Source organism: Euphorbia lathyris, chromosome 10 (genome assembly GCF_963576675.1).
Source record: "Euphorbia lathyris chromosome 10, ddEupLath1.1, whole genome shotgun sequence".
Lineage (NCBI taxonomy): Eukaryota > Viridiplantae > Streptophyta > Magnoliopsida > Malpighiales > Euphorbiaceae > Euphorbia > Euphorbia lathyris.
In genome coordinates, this window is record NC_088919.1 from 4,383,430 (window position 1) to 4,400,224 (window position 16,795).

At 39.4% G+C, this 16,795-nt stretch overlaps 1 non-coding gene across 1 annotated transcript; it reads left to right on the forward strand.

The window, feature by feature from the left end:
- The first annotated feature begins 879 nt into the window (after positions 1 to 879).
- LOC136210094 (small nucleolar RNA R71) lies at positions 880 to 986 on the forward strand. Its single transcript, XR_010677802.1, has one exon. It is a non-coding gene; the product is annotated as a small nucleolar RNA R71 (small nucleolar RNA).
- Positions 987 to 16,795: the final 15,809 nt, after the last annotated feature.

Below are 16,795 nucleotides of genomic sequence, written 5' to 3' on the forward strand. Positions count from 1 at the left end.
TTTGTGTTTAAGATATCTTCTTTGGACTTTGGTAAATCAGTTCATGGTAATGTTGCATCTTTGGGCATTTCAGGCCCTTGATAATTTTTCCCTAAATGAAGAGTGATAGCTTTCACCTGCTCTTTCGGATTTTCTTCCGTATGGCTGGGAAGACTTCCCTCTTTTCGGGATGGAATTGATTTAGTAAGTTGACCAATTTGAACCTCCAAATTATGGATGCTATATGAGTGGTTTTTAATAAGCTGATCGAATTTATTTTCGATCCGTTTAAAACCATCGTCGTGACTACTTATTTTTCCACTGATAGCATCTATGAACTTGTCGATTTTAGAAGATAAAGTGCTAATCGTATCTCTTGACTGATTTTGATAATTAGTGGTACGATTTTGATTAGCACTTGCATTATTGTTATTGTTATCTTTCCAGTTAAAGTTAGGATGATTCCTCCATCCAGAATTATAAGTATTAGAATAAGGATTATTAGGTTGGTTTTGCCCTTGGACAAAATTTACCAGTTCGATCTCACTCATATTTTCGTAATCCACATCCGTTTGGATTGGATTACCATTGGTATCGCGTGGTGCCATAAATTTGTCAATTTTGTGCGATAAGGCATAAAATTGGGCTTGTAGCATCGCGACTGGATCAAGTTCAACTATACCTTTAACTGATGGTGTGGTTGAGGATGATGGTTTTGCCCCCGGCATATGTCCACGTTCCGCGGGCCACATACTGCTGTTGATTGCCATTTCCTCCAAAAGTTCTCTCGCTTGGGCTGATATTTTCTTCATAAATAGCCCTCCCGACATAGCATCTAATGAACCCCTAGTTGTAGGATTTAGTCCATTGTAAAATGTTTGCATTAAAAGTTCAGCGGGTAATTGGTGGTGTGGGCATAATCGTTGAAGTTCTTTAAAACGTTCCCAAGTTTCATAAAGAGTCTCATTATCATTTTGAGAAAAAGATGTTAACTCTTTTATGACTCTTGCGGTTTTTGCTAAAGGAAAATATTTTGATAAAAATGCTTGGGCTAATTGTTCCCAAGTGGCAAAAGTTGCGGATGGCATAGAAGTTAACCATTCTTTGGCTCTATCCTTCAAAGTGAAAGGAAAGAGGTGAAGTTTGATTGCTTCTGCAGTCACATCTGGGATTTTAAAAGTGTCACAAATTTCAAGGAAATTTGTTAAATGGGTGTTAGGATTTTCGTTAGGTAACCCGTAAAATGTTACATTATTTTGTAACATATTAAGCAAAGCTGGCTTAATTTCAAATTGTTTTGCGGTGATTCTGGGTCTAACGATACTATTGGTCACACCGGCCACCCCTGGCCTAGCGTAATCCATAAGTGTTGGTGGGTCTGCCATTTTTTCTGGCTCGGTAAATGTTTTTACTGGGGTCTTATTTTTGTTTTTCTTGTTTTTCTTGTTCTTCCTAATGGTTTTCTCAATTTCTGGGTCTATAGGGTCTGGTACAATGCCTGAACTTCGAGAACTGCGCATGAACCTAAAATCTTGCACGAACCGAAACTACCTACAAAACAGAATTTGAAAAATAAATAAATTAGTAAATGAAAATTATTAAATTATAAAAGTTAAAATAAGTATGTTTAAACCTAGATTCGAAATAAAACACGAAAAATTTAAAATTGTGTCAAAAATTTTGGCATTCCCCGGCAACGGCGCCAAAAACTTGTTGAGCGATTTCCGCAAGTGCACGGTAAACGCTTGTAGTAATAAAAGATATCGAACCCACAGGGAACGCTTTTTAACTAAAAACTTATTTAATTCAGTTTTATTCACGTCTTTAGGTTTAACAAAAGAAAATCGTTTAATTGATTGAATTGGTTTGGGTAAATTAGGTTTAGACAGAAATATTATATTGAGTGTAGAGAACAGTTCCGTCTTGAGATTTTGATTACAAGACAGATACTTTCATAATTGGAATAAATAGAAGGTATAAAACTTATTTTCATTAAGCAAAAAAAACAACTTTAACTTTGGAAAGATTATGGACATGTAACAATATAGGGATTTACTCAATTAAATGGCTTTGAACCGTAGAAATCTCTCTGGATCGGAGCAGATTGCTACCTTAATCAAACTAGTATTTTATGTCTGATAAGCCGCGATCAGCGATCATATCCTCCATAAAAACTAAATCTGTCAAGTGTTCAACAAAGTTCTTATATGAATAAGATGGAATAGAACGTTTTAATAAAAACACCAATTTATCATTTTGAAAATCATTTTGTCAGAACAATATCAAAATAACAACAGAAAGAATGTATTGAATAAATAAGTATATCATTAATGAAATGTGAATCTTCACAAGTTAACAGAGAAGTAGAAACTTGGAGAGCATTGCAACGAAAACTTTGAGATCCGGGTTGTCAATCTTTCCCTCAAACTCCGTAGGTGCGTCAAACCTCATACGCTTCAGCCGTCAATTCTTCTCGCTGGATCTTCGGAATAGAGACTGGTCAGTCCACTACCAGAATGAAAACTCGTCTCTGATTAACCTTTGAAACTAAACTAATATTGTGTTTATAACTAATCTAATAACAACTTGTGTATAGCAAGTTTGTTTACACAGAAATGAAATCTAACTTTCTGATTCTTTTCTGAATCAGAAACTCAACATAATAACTTTCTTCTCTAATTTCTCTAACTTTTCCAACCTCTTAATTTCTGAAATGGATCACTTATTTATAGTTGTTGAAAGGTTGTAAATGATGGGTCGTGTCCGTTGGTGAAGGGTCGCTTTTATCCAAACGAACAGACGCGTTTCTCGGATTAAAACATGTGAATTATGTGCAGAATACTTTGCTGTCGCGACTGAGATTCTGAAAATCTCAGCCGCGACAGGGGGTACAAGGGCGAGTTGAAGATTTCGTTCTTCTTCCGTGACGCCTTTCGTAAGTCGCGATTGAGATTATGAAAATCTCAATCACGACAGAGAGTTATCTCCCCGTCTCTCGACCGCTTCTCGTCCTCCTTGAGCGTTCTTCTGACTGATACATATTCTCGGTACGTTTTTTAGGTTTTTCCTCCATTTTAGCTCCGTTTTAGCTCGATTTTAGCTCCTATTTGGATTTAACCAAATAATGAAGTACCTTGCATCAAAGAAGTAAATAAAGACGTAAAAGTATTCCAAATGAATATAATTAGCATGATTTCAATGTAAATTTAACGTATTTATATATGATATTTTAGGTATATTTTGGGCTTAACAGCCACTAACGAGTCAATGTGCAAGGAATTTAGTAAGTAGATGCAGACTGAGTTTGAAATGTCAATGATGGGAGAACTCAATTTCTTCCTTGGACTTCAAATCAAACAAGGGAAAAATGGCATCTTCATCAGTCAAACTAAGTATGCTAAGGAGATATTGAAGAAGTATGAACTTGAGAATTGTAAGTCAATATCTACCCCAATGGGCAGTGACACTGTCCTCTGCGCTGATGAAAATGGTAAGTTAGTAGACAACAAATTGTACCGAGGTATGATTGGTTCTCTACTTTACTTAACTGCTAGTAGGCCGGACATTCAGTTCTCGGTATGTTATTGTGCTAGATATCAATCTAACCCTAAAGAATCTCATTACATAGCTGTAAAAAGAATCCTTAGATATTTGCAAGGCTCAGTGAATGCAGGTTTGTGGTATCCAAATACTCATGATTTCACACTCATTGGATACACTGACGCTGACTACGGACGAGACAAGCTTGAATGAAAAAGCACCTCAGGAGGATGCCACTTCCTTGTGAGCTGTCTTGTGTCCTGGTTCAGCAAGAAGTAGGCATCAGTAGCCCTGTCAACCACTGAAGCTGAGTACGTTGATGCTGGAAGCTATGTTTCTCAAGTCCTATGGACCAAGCAACAGCTTGAAGATTATGGCGTTCGGACTAAAACAATTGAAGTCAAATGTGACAACAATAGCGCCATTGACTTATCAAAGAACCCAATCCAGCATAGCAGGATGAAGCATGTCAGCATAAGACATCACTTCATCAGAGATCATGTACTCAAGGGAGAGATCAAGCTGACCTATGTCCCAACGGATGAGCAGCTTGCTGATATCTTCACAAAGCCACTGGCTCGTGAGCAATTCAACATACTTAGAGAAACCATTGGTATGTTTAATCCTCTTCAATAAATTCCAAGTATAGAATGTATACATGCTGAGTGAATTACCATACTGAATGATTTATGCTAAATCAATAACTTTCACACACTGAGTGTTTATCTTAAGCTGAGCAACTAAGCATGAGAATTTTTCCTTTGCGTGACACTGACTACTCAGAACTTTAAACGTTTGAAATTCTTAAACGCTGAGTAAAGATCCGTTGCAAACTTTAATGCACAACACGCGAATTAAATAGCCACCTAGGATGATGTAAGCGTGATGATTAGAAAACCCATGCACCGAATATGTCATAAATGCCAGAATATTTGTCGATTGAGTATCTCGAGGTCAAACGGCCACCTCAACACTTAGGATCAATTAGACACCTCTATAAATAGTGGATGATTTCCCACTTTTATCTCTTTACGCTTAGAAAATTCTGGTATTCTCATATTCTCTCTAAAATCTCCCAAACTTCTCAACCTTCTCTAAGAATCATGACGAAAGATTCTCAGAACGTCTCCGGTGCCGTTAATCGCTCCGATGAAAATCCTTCATCTACTGCCCAGCGTGACCACTCTAAGGTCACTACGACGAGCAAGCAAACCAAATGTGACCAAGCTGGCTCCTCAAAAGGAAAACAGTAGAAGGATAAGGCAAAGAAGCCTGTGGAATGCACCTACACTCAAGTCTACGAGAGTGTGAGGGGGTATAAGGTAGACCATTCCAGATGGTTCTCAAAGGGTTTTGTGGAAGCTGAGCAACCATTTTGCGACTGGATCAAGAACAATTGCTGGACCGAGCTGTTCTCAGTTCGCGAAGATACCTACCAGAGCTAGTTATGGAATTTTACGCTAACCTAAAGGTCGCGGATGATGACCGGGACTATATGGTTACCAAGGTTAAAGGGAAGGACATCTTCGTCAACCCTATTTATCTTGCCTCACTACTCCAACTGAAAAACGAAGGAGCAATTCTTCGTAAATCTGGTGACCAAGAAAAAACCAAATACAAAGTTGAGTTCTGCAAACCTCCTAGTCATGTAGGGGAAATTCCAAGTACCTCCATGGGTCGAAATCAGAAGATGGCCCACTACATACTGACCAATTTCCTCTTCCCAAAAATTAACTGCACCAACTCAGCGACAAACTTCGAGCAGTGTTTCATATGGCATATGCTGACCTATACGCTGATAACCATGCCTGTATTCATAATCGGTGCATTTCAAAGGAGTACTGGAACTCTAAGGCTGGGGTCCATCATCACCAAAATCCTTAAGGATCACAGGGTGAGCTTAGTTGAAGAAATCCACACGATAGAGACAGAGATCACAGCTGCGACACTATTTGGTCTATTCTACGATCAACCAATAGTGCCCAACAAAGGGAAAGCAGCCGCTGACCAGGAAACTGAGGGGACGGTGACTCGAAAGGGAAGGACGCAAAGAAAGAGGAAGGCTGTTCAAAGCACCTCTAAAGCTGTTGTTTCTCCACCAAAGAAGCTTAAATTTGTATGCGGAGGAACTAAACCTCAAATTCAACAAGGTCAGGGTGGACCTAGGTCAGCTGAGAAAAGACCAAGGCAAGCTGAGCCTGAGGAGAGAGTGGACACTGATGAGCAACCACTAAGGAAGAAAAAGAAACTCTCTTTTGAGTTAAGACCCATCGATGCCCTTCCAACTAACATCGTCATTCCTCCTAACTCACATTATGTACAAAGTCAAGACATTGACACTGAACAACAGTCAGAAGAAGAGGAAGAACAAGACCAATTGGGTGGTCAGTTTGAAGAAGAGGAAGAAGAAGACCAATTGGGTGGTCAGTTTGAAGAAGAAGAAGAACTGGGTGGTTAGGTTGACACTGAGGAGACAGCTGATGATGAGAAATATGAACCGATCAACACTGAGTTGGTTGACGAAGAAGACGATGAGCCAATGGCAAATCATCCCGCTGTTCAAAGGGAAGCTTCACCTACTTGACTCTATTGAGTCCATTCTTGCTGACCCTACTCCTCCAAAGCTTAAGAGACTGAGAAATAAGAAGGCATATCGAGCACCCGTCATTGACCTCATGGGTGATTCACCTCTAAGGGATGAGATCTCTGACCTAACAGAGGTACACCTTAAGTTCTTCTCTAACCCTCCTGAGTCTCAACCAGAGCAATAAGAAAATCAAGCCTCTGTTTCTCAGCCGAAGGAACATGCCGACTTAACTGCTTCCCCCAGCCAAAATGATGTCGAGCAAGTGCTCGAAGATTCCGCTCCTCAACACGTTGAGCAAGCTAAGGAATTACCTGCTCAAGTGAACACTGAACTTCCTCAACTTCCAACACCCAGTCAGCTTCAGCCTGACCCTGAGCAAGTAACACATTCTGCCGATCCTCCTCTTCCACAAATCCCAGTGCAGAATCCAATCCAGTCAGCTTCTACTGGAAATCCTAATTCAAGACCAGCCGCTGATAATGCTGGCACTTCTAATGTTGAGCAGAACCAAACGCCGCCTCTATTCGGTTCTACTCTTCTTCCGGCATCCGGGCCAACAAATGATGGATCCTTTAGCTATCTAAATGCCTCTGAGTCTGGTCGAAGAATCGTTAACTCAGCTCAAGCTCCAGGACCTTCATCAAACAAACACTGATGCCGCTAGGTTTATTAATGTTGAGCCAACTTAGCTTTCGTCTGTCACTCAGCTTCTTACTGAGATCAAAGGTCTGAAGGATCTTCTGAGTGTCATGACTTCATTACAATCTCAACAGCCCAGACAAGACTCTATAACGAAGCTGGCCGAACTCTAGCTGACTATGGTAAACCACATAAACTCTCTATAGGGTGAAATTCATCAATTGTCAGCTGCGAACTTAATGTATGCAACTTCTGCCGAAGTTCATCATCTATTCAACCAGCTTCATACTGAGCAAGAGAAAACCAATCACCAACTCTCTTCCTCCTCCCAATGCTCCATTGAGCAAATTAGCGAGGCTATGCGCCTGCTAAACTTAAGCAAGGAAGAGATGGAAACTGATCAGCTTAAAACAAACGAGATCCTGAAGTACTCTCGCGTTACTTTCAACCACGTGCGACACACCAACGCTCAGCGTCAGTATTTTGATTCGTCTTTGCTAAAGATGTTTCATCAAGCTTTTGCAATGCTCACTGACAGCATACACTGGGTTGGAAAGTCTCAAGCATATGTTCTGAGTATGCTGAGTGCTGCAGATGTCAGGATTCCACAGGATATTTTGGATGATGGTGTTCCCATTTTTGACGGCATAAATACCAGCACACGAAAGTTAAAGGCATTCTCAAAACGCCTAACTCAAGCTGCCATTGAAGACACTTTCATTCCTCCTCCTGCTGATGGTGGCAAAACGGGGGAGAAAGTACAAGCTCAAAGAACCCAACATTCAGAAGAAGAAGCTTCAGGTAGTCAGCAAAGACAAAAGGGAAAGGGTAAAGCTAAAGAGCATGAAGCCCAACTCAACTACAAGAAGAAATATCTTTAGCTTTACTAGGATTGACTAGATTAGATCTTGTTAAAACTTGTAGTCTTTCCCTTATGTATTTTTGTTGTGCTGACCCTGAATACAAAACTTTGCATGCATCTATCCTTTTAAATTAACCAATCTTATGTGATGCTTACTTATGTTTTGTATTGAATAGTTAAACGCATCTTCACTAAATCAACTGCGCTATTTGTCTACATTGCTTTATGATTGCATGCTGTGTTGATCAATATGTTGACCACTTTTACATGTCTCCTTAAACACATTGAACAAAGAAATACTCAGCGCTCTCTGATATATAAATCTTCCGCATAAACTGAGTTAAATAGAATATGTTCCATGAGCTGACCTAACTCTGAAAACTGACTTTAGACTTACTTGATTAAACCTTGAAATGTTTAAAGTAAATCTAAGTCAGCCGCTTAACCCTTACGGGGGAGTATACTGAGTAAGATAAGGTCAACAATCATGGGGGAGCTCAACACTGAGTTCTTGACTAAATATTTTTGCCAACATCAAAATGGGGGAATTTATTGAAACACCTTTCCACATGATTTTGATTTGACAAAATTATTTAAGTAATTGATAAAAAATATTCTAACACATTAAATTTAAATGCTTTGATTTATTTATACTAATATGTTTGTTCAATGTTGAGTTTATTTATCTATAAGACATTAAGATTTAAAAGTCTAAAATCCCATGAGTGGAAGTCAAGCCCAAGTCAACATGATCAAGACCTCACGGCCCAAAAAGATGAAACGTAGCCGTTTCAAGCAAAACGACGACTCAGTGTGTAGAAGGATAGAGAAGCCGTTATTTGTGATAATTAGATAATAAAGGGAGATAATTTATAAAATAAATAAATAGAAGGACTAAATTAACTCTTTTCCCTTTGACTTTTAACACCGTTAGTCAATTTTGTATGTGTTTGCTAACGGAATGAAGTACATGGTACCACTTTGCAAACTTTTAAATCACATGGGTGTTGTTCGAAAATGAGTATAACCACAAGGTTTATTTTTGTACTTTTTCCAAAAAGAAATTAAGACATAAAGATAAAAAGTGTGAGGGCCAAAATATAAATTGCAAGTAAAAGAAGAACCTAGGGGACATTTACCAAATATTACTTTGATTCAGAACTGAGAGAATTAGAGTCTGTTTGGTTCGGTTGCTGGCTAATAGTTATTTGCAGCTATAGTAAGCTATTTGCCGTTGTTGTTAGTTGTTTTTTTTTTTGTAAGAAAGGAAAGGAAAAAAACAAAACCAACAAAAAACATACACCGGGATCAGTCTAGGAAGGCTGACTCCAATCCTATCCTCTAGGAGAGAAGGCAAAAGAAAAGAAGGAGGAACAGATAGGGTAGAAACACCTAACATTCTCCCATGCCCAGCAGCTGCTAAACGATCCGCCACGCGGTTTTGCTCCCTAAAAATATGGGAGAAATTAAGATACTCAAAGGCAGGACGAAGCCTCAAAATAGCTTTGATGAGATTCTGGCTCTTCAGACAAACAACCTGGCTATCTGAAATCCTGTTAATAGCCTCCAGATTATCAGATTCCACCGAGAGCTTTTTAACACCCATGCGAATGGCGAGTTTAATACCTGACAAGATACCCCAGAGCTCCGCAGAAAAGGAGGAGCCCGTCCCCAAGTTATGGGTAAACCCCGCCATCCAATTGCCACCAGCATCCCGAAGAACTCCTCCAGCAGCAATTCTGCCATTGCTAAGGCAGGAGCCATCAGTATTCAACTTAGCAAACCCTTCTCTAGGCTTACTCCAGCCAACTAGCAGGATCTCTTTATCCGGGGAGGGGCGAACAAGGGAATCTCTTTCAAAGCTTTTAGTAATAACAAAGAGCTTCTTCGAGAAGAAAACTAGTAAATCAGGAATAAGGACAGCCTTACCCGCAAATAATTCTTCATTCCTCCACTTCCAGATTTGGTGACAAGTAATAGCAAAGAGGATGGCACCGTGCTCCATGTTGGCCAGCAAGTTCCCCTTGGCTCCTTGAGAGAACCAGTCCCCTTCAGAAAAGGCCATGAAGGAAGGGAGGATGTGATGAGGGAGGATCCCTTCCCAGATCTTCTTACTATTTGGGCAATCCCTCAAGGCATGGCACAAGGTTTCCACATTGCCTCTGCATCTACTACAGGCACTAGACTCAGTCAAGTGCCTTCTGTGCCTATCCGCATTCGTAAGGAGCCTGTCTTTGATACCCAGCCAAAGGAAGCTCCTGATACGGTAAGGGATCTTGAGGGACCATATGGACTTCCAAATCTCCAAGGGAGGATCAGCCCTATTAGGGGTAAAAGCTTCATAGGCCGATTTACAAGAATAAGTACCATTATTCGTCAAGGCCCAACAATGTATATCCTTATCCTCCTCTTGATTGCTAATCTTCACTCCTCTAATGTTAAGAAGGGTCTCCATACTAAAGAAAGAGTCGAACTTTGACCAGATCCAGTCTCCCTCCGAGTCCACCACATCAGCAATTTTCCAGGAAAGGAGATCAACCGATGGAGGGGCATTACACACATCAATCAGTGGTTTATCACCAATCCAGGTGTCATACCAGAAGCTAATAGATCTACCATTACCCACCTCCAGGCCAATCCCCGTACAGAATTCAGCAAACACGGCACTGAGCCCTTTCCAGAGGAAGGAACAGCTAACAACCCTCTCCTTCGGGCCACCAAAGATTCTATCTTTCCGATACTTCCCGCACAAGAGACGGACCCAAAGAGAGGAGGGGCATTGCCACATTCTCCAAAGAAGTTTCATTAACAGGACTTTATTATTGTCCTTTGCCTGCCTAATACCAAGACCCCCCCTGTTTTTAGGCTGGCAAGCTTCCTTCCACAGGACCAGGTGAACCTTTCTCCCATCTCCAGACTCACCCCACAGGAAACGCCGATTTATCTTATCCAGGTCACTAAGGACAGGCTCAGGAAGCTTACAGGCCTGCATGATGTGGTTCGGAGCAGCGCAGTTAACTGACTGGATCAAGGTAAGGCGACCTGCAAGGGAAAGAGAATTAGCTTTCCAGCTAGCACACAAACCATTAGTTTTGTCCAAAATATCCTTGAAAGAGGCTTTGGAAACCCTGTCACTGTGAAGAGGAACCCCAAGATACTTCCCCAAAGAGTTCGTCAGAGGTATGCCAGAGAGCTCACTCAGTCTTCTGCACAAGCTATTGTCCATATTTTTGGAACAAAGCATACGAGACTTTTGGATGTTAACCTTCTGGCCAGAAGCCTCGCAAAAACAATCAAGGATATCCATAACTGTTTTAATTTGCTCCTCATTACCCTCAACGAAAAGCATGACGTCATCAGCAAAGAGTAAATGGGTAATAGGGGGGCAATGTCTATTGATAGAAATAGGGTGGAGAGTCCCTTTGCACACCGCCTCTTGGATCAGGTGAGACAGTCTTTCCATGGCAATAACAAAGAGGAATGGACTCATAGGATCTCCTTGACGAATTCCTCTGGAGGGAGAAAACTCATCCGACATGTCCCCATTGATCATGACCTGGAAAACAGGAGAGGAGATACACTTCTCAATCAAAATCCTCCAGTTCTCCGGGATGCCAGCTTTGGCTAAACTATCCAGAAGAAAGCTCCAGTTCAATCTATCATAGGCTTTCTCCAGATCTAGTTTGAGGGCCACAATCCCTTTCTTACCTTTCTTAATCTTCATAGAATGGACAACCTCCTGGACAATAACAACGTTATCCATCAATTGTCTACCAGGAACAAAGCTCCCTTGGTTCTGGCTAATTATATCCGGAAGGATCTTCCGGATTCTATTAGCCACAATCTTAGTAATAGCTTTATACAAAACATTACAAAGACTGATGGGTCTCATCTGGAGGAAGGAGGAAGGCTTAACAACCTTAGGAATCAAGACAATGAGGGTTTTATTAACCGACCTGATATCGTTAGAGCCACCAAAAACACCTAACATAAAACTGTATATGCCCTCCTTAACAGTATCCCAGTGTTTATGATAGAAACTAGCGGGGATACCATCAATCCCAGGAGCCTTAGTGGACCCTATGCTAGAGAAGGCCAGATCAATCTCTTTAAGGTCAATAGGATGGAAAGCATCTTTAATAGCCTCCTCCCCCAAACGAGGAAAGGAAATACCAGAGTGGGCACTCTCCAAGTCCACAGCTTCCTCTCTAAACAGGTCCTTGTAGAAATCAAGGGCTGAGCGACGAATGTCTTCCTCCTCAAAAATCCACTCGCCACTAGCGTCCTTGATAGCATCAATCCTATTCCTCTGTCTCCTAATGATCGTAGAGAGATGAAAAAACCTGGTATTTCGATCCCCGTCTTGAATCCAGGCCTTCCTAGACTTCTGGAACCAAAGAAGCTCTTCCTGTCTAAGCACAGCTTCCAACTCATTCTGGAGAGCTCTAAGGTGACCATTTAAGCTATGGTCGAAACGAGCCTCCAAGCAACGCTGAACGCCTTCCATCCTCCTCAAGAGTTTATTCTTCCTCCTGATAATATGGCCAAAGATGTCTTTATTCCAAACAACCACCTTCCTTCTAAATTCCTCAGCAGCGAGGAGAACATCAGAGTGGGGATGCCAATTGGTTTTCACGAAATTCCTAAAGTCGGGATGAGAATCCCAAGCCACAAGATATCTAAAGGTTCTGTTACCTTTCAGCCGGTTACCTTTGACCAAATTAATGAGGATAGGGCAATGGTCAGAGTGACGGAAGGGGAGATTCAGCACCTTGACCTCAGGAAACCTACAGATAGCCGCAACATTAACATACACCTTATCCAACCTCACAAACAAGCTATTTCTTTTCCAGGTAAATTTGTGGCCAGCAGCACCCAGGTCTGAAAGCCCACACAGATCCATACTACGCTTGTGGTTAAGGCACTAGTTCACATAATGATTACCCCCTCCTCTCTGATCACTTAAAAGGGCAATATCATTAAAATCCCCGGCCACCAACCAAGCCTCCACCATGTTAGAGCTAATAGAATGAAGGATCTCCCACAACCTTGTACGATTAGAAAGAACAGGATCGGCATAAACAAAGGTAACAAAGAAATGTTTATTACCAGGGTAGCACACCTTACTATGAATGAACTGACAGTCCATACTAACAATATCAATATTAACAAGACCTGGCTTCCAAAAGAGCCAAATCCCCCCAGCCCGGCCAGTAGCCTCCGATCTGACACAATTCCAATTCTTAAACTTTCTAACCACCTCGTCTGCTTTGGCTCCACTGACCTTGGTCTCTAGAAGAACAAAACAGGAGGGGTTAAACTGTTTAATAAGATCATTAACATGAATGCGGGTTGCCTTGCTCGCCGCACCTCTAACATTCCAAACAAAGAAATCATTATTGTTTATTATTAGCTGTTTAATTATTAGTGTTTGGTAAAATTATATTGAATTGTTGCTGTTAGTATTTAAAACGTCTAACATGTTTTAAATTAGGCTTAATAGACACCCAACCCCCTAAACTTGTAACTTTTTTTCACCTGACCCCCTCAACTTAGGGGACAACCTCTCAACCCCCTCAACTTTCCAAAAACATCACATACATCTGTTGAAACACCTTTCCACATGATTTTGATTTGACAAAATTATTTAAGTAATTGATAAAAAATATTCTAACACATTAAATTTAAATGCTTTGATTTATTTATACTAATGTGTTTGTTCAATGTTGAGTTTATTTATCTATAAGACATTAAGATTTAAAAGTCTAAAAGCCCATGAGTGGAAGTCAAGCCCAAGTCAACATGATCAAGACCTCACGGCCCAAGAAGATGAAACGTAGCCGTTTCAAGCAAAACGATGACTCAGTGTGTAGAAGGATCGAGAAGCCTTCCAGCAAAAGCTTCAAGAGGAAGCTGCTGAGTCAAGCGACAAGCAGTCAGGACAGCGGCAGACAAGGATCAACTTCTAGACAAAGTATTTCTACTTTGGGTAAAGTTCAGAAGGCGCAGGAAGCTGTCTGGAAGACTTTGCCAAAAATGTCGAAACATTCTGTTTACCAGACGAAAAGCTACCGAGCACTGCCAAAGACAGAAGATGCAAAAATCTCATTGGCCAACGACACTGTGCACGTACTGAGTGACAACGACAGGAAGCCGTTTCCCTCCAACGGTTATTTCGAAATTCGAAATGACCAGGTGCCTCAAGTGTCACTATATAAAGGCCTCTCATTTGCTTCATTCGATGCAGATCTTCAACTAGTCAAAGCGCTGACCAAATTTCTACACGAAGTTTTGTGAGAAAAGCAAAGCAAAAACCTTACACCAATTTCCATATTATTGTGTAAAAGTCTAGAGTGATTTTCAATCATCTAAAGTGTCTTAGCAATTGTTGTTTATGACAAACACTTTATCATTTCTAGAAGAATAGAAAGGAGAGGCTGAGTACTCGGTTATAGTACTCAGCGGTAGATATAGGAGTGAGTAGAGGTATAGAGGAAGGTACTCTTGTATACTCAGCTTCTATTGTAAAAGGTTTCGTGCTCTACCTTTAAAGAGCTCAGTAGAGAATTCGAAAAGCTCGGAACGAGTTTCGGGGACTGGACGTAAACGGAGAGGCCGAACCAGGATAAGTTTGCTGAGTAATATCTTTCTAACCCTTAAACTCCTTTACATATTGCTTGCTATAAAACTGACTAAGTAACGAGCTCACGCTGAGTTAAGTATACTAAGAAGCTGAGTTCAGGAATAGACTCTAAGTGCTATTTCCTGACTCAAGGAAAGAAACAGACTTAGTCACAAGTTGACTAAGCTTGTGTCTTCAAACTGCTTAGTCACGCTGTGTAAACCTTTTCATAAGAAAAGAAGTCAGCCTTAATAGACAAAATTTTAAATAATTCATATCCCCCCCCCTTGGAACTAACTTGTCACGTTATAAGGGACCAACAACAGCCCCTTACACCCCTATATTCGGTCAAAATATTGACCCGTGTAGAAAACGCGCTTAACTGTTGACCACACCAATGCCACGTGTCATTTTTTTTATTAAATTTTTCTAAGTGATTATTGTATGTGAGGTGTTGTCGTTGTTTGTCGTCGCAGCCTTATCAAGGTGCTAAGGTTGGCGGTAGTGGTCGTTGAGGTGAAATCACTTGGAAAAAATTTAATAAAAAAAGTGACACATGGCATTGGTGTGGTCAACAATCAAGTGTGTTTTCTACATGGGTCAATATTTTGACCGAACATAGGAGTGTAAGAGGTTGTATGTGATGTTTTTGGAGAGTTGGGGGGTTGAGAGGTTGTCCCCTAAGTTGAGGGGGGCAGATGAAAAAAAGTTACAAGTTTAGGGGGTTGGGTGCCTATTAAGCCATAATTATTAATAAAAATAATCTAAAAAAATTATTGAACGCAACAAAACCTTATTCTTTCGGTAATGATGCTATAGAAATAGAAATAATATTAAAGAAATACATATTTTTATGAAAATAAGAAGGATAATTTGTTAATAACAAATAATTACAGATAGTTGTTATAAGAAGCTCCAAAATGTTGTAGTTTCTAGAAAAAATATTAAACGCTACGATTATATAAATCTAATCAAACCTAGTCTCTATGTGAAAGACATCGGAATTACTCCATTTAAATAACTATTTTTCAATAAAGCCATAGCGTTTAGGGATTAAAGTGAGATTTAATACAAAGTGCAAAATAAATTAGTAGTAATACTATTTTATTGGTTAAAAAAAGTAATTATGATGTCGTCCAACGGTTAGGATATCTGGCTTTCATCCAGGGGATCCGGGTTTGATTCCCGGCATCGGAATATCATTTATTTTTCAAAAAAATTCTACTGTTTGTCCTGACTTCTAATTCTAAATTCTAAATATTATATTTACTTGGGTTGTCAACGTTAACCAACCCAATTCAATTATGGACTCAATCTGACCAAATGAATTTGGTCATCCACCGTTAGATCCAAACTTATTATATCTAAGCCTTAGGATGGTGAAAATTTACATAGAAATATACTGTTAAAAATTATCTATTACTTTTTTATTAAAAAAAAGTTTAGAATTATAAATTAGAGTTCTAGGTATTTTTTAAATTTTAGAATTTATGAATTAGCTTCTATAGAATTTTCAAATTAAAATATAAAAACATATTTTGTTTATAATATATAAAAATTAAAATTAATTTTGATAATGTATTTAGTTATAATTTTATTAACCAATTATGATTTTTATGTAAAAAATTCAAATCTAATTCAATGCTATGAAAATTTAACAAAATTAAATATAAATCATGTTTATTACGTCAAAAATTAGCAGATTTGAAAGAGATATGAATATATATAAAAAATAAATAAAAAACAAAAATCATAGAAGATAGAGTCATCCAATGAAATATGCACAAACTAATATTGTGCGACATTTTCTTCAATCTACGAAACCTTAATTGGCATCGCAATTCGGGCGATGACAGCTAATGGGGGGCGTTGTGGACTGTGCATGAGAATGGGGGAATTTTTAAATGTAAACAGAAGCTTTTGAAAGATAAACCTCCTCTCTCTATTCCTTGTCAAATTATTAGAAGCATTCGGTTCTCCATGTTATTTGAAAGATCTTTTATACATATTTTGATACGTGTAATATGGATCTACATATATTATAAGAGGTCCCACTATTTTAGTTATTACGTGTGGTCATAATACACGTGTCCAAATGTGAATTGGAGGTCTTCCGAGTGAAATGGAAAACCAGGTGCTTAATATAAGAACTCATATTCCTCACATAACATTCCGGAAAGAATGAGTTTTTGGTGAGAAGTTTTGGAAATCGAATGAATAAAGGTTGATTTAAATTTCTTTTTGGGTATGGAAAAACGAAACAAAGTGATTGTCATTTTGATTTTTTTTTTTTTAATTAGAATCCTTTTAGTTTTAATATTTGCTTTTGATACGACTTTGAATTTAATTTTTAAATTCTAAACAAAATATTAAAATCATCATAGCCATGGAACCAAGGGCGGAGCCAGCCCAGGGCTCGGGGGGCCGGAGCCCCCCTGGCCACTGGCTCCGCCGTTGAGTATGGGTCAATTTGTCTCCTGTAGTCCTCTCTAAAATTAGTATATTAACTCTATATAGTATTATTTCAATGATTAAAGTTAGATGAGATGGTTAAAGATCTATTTGA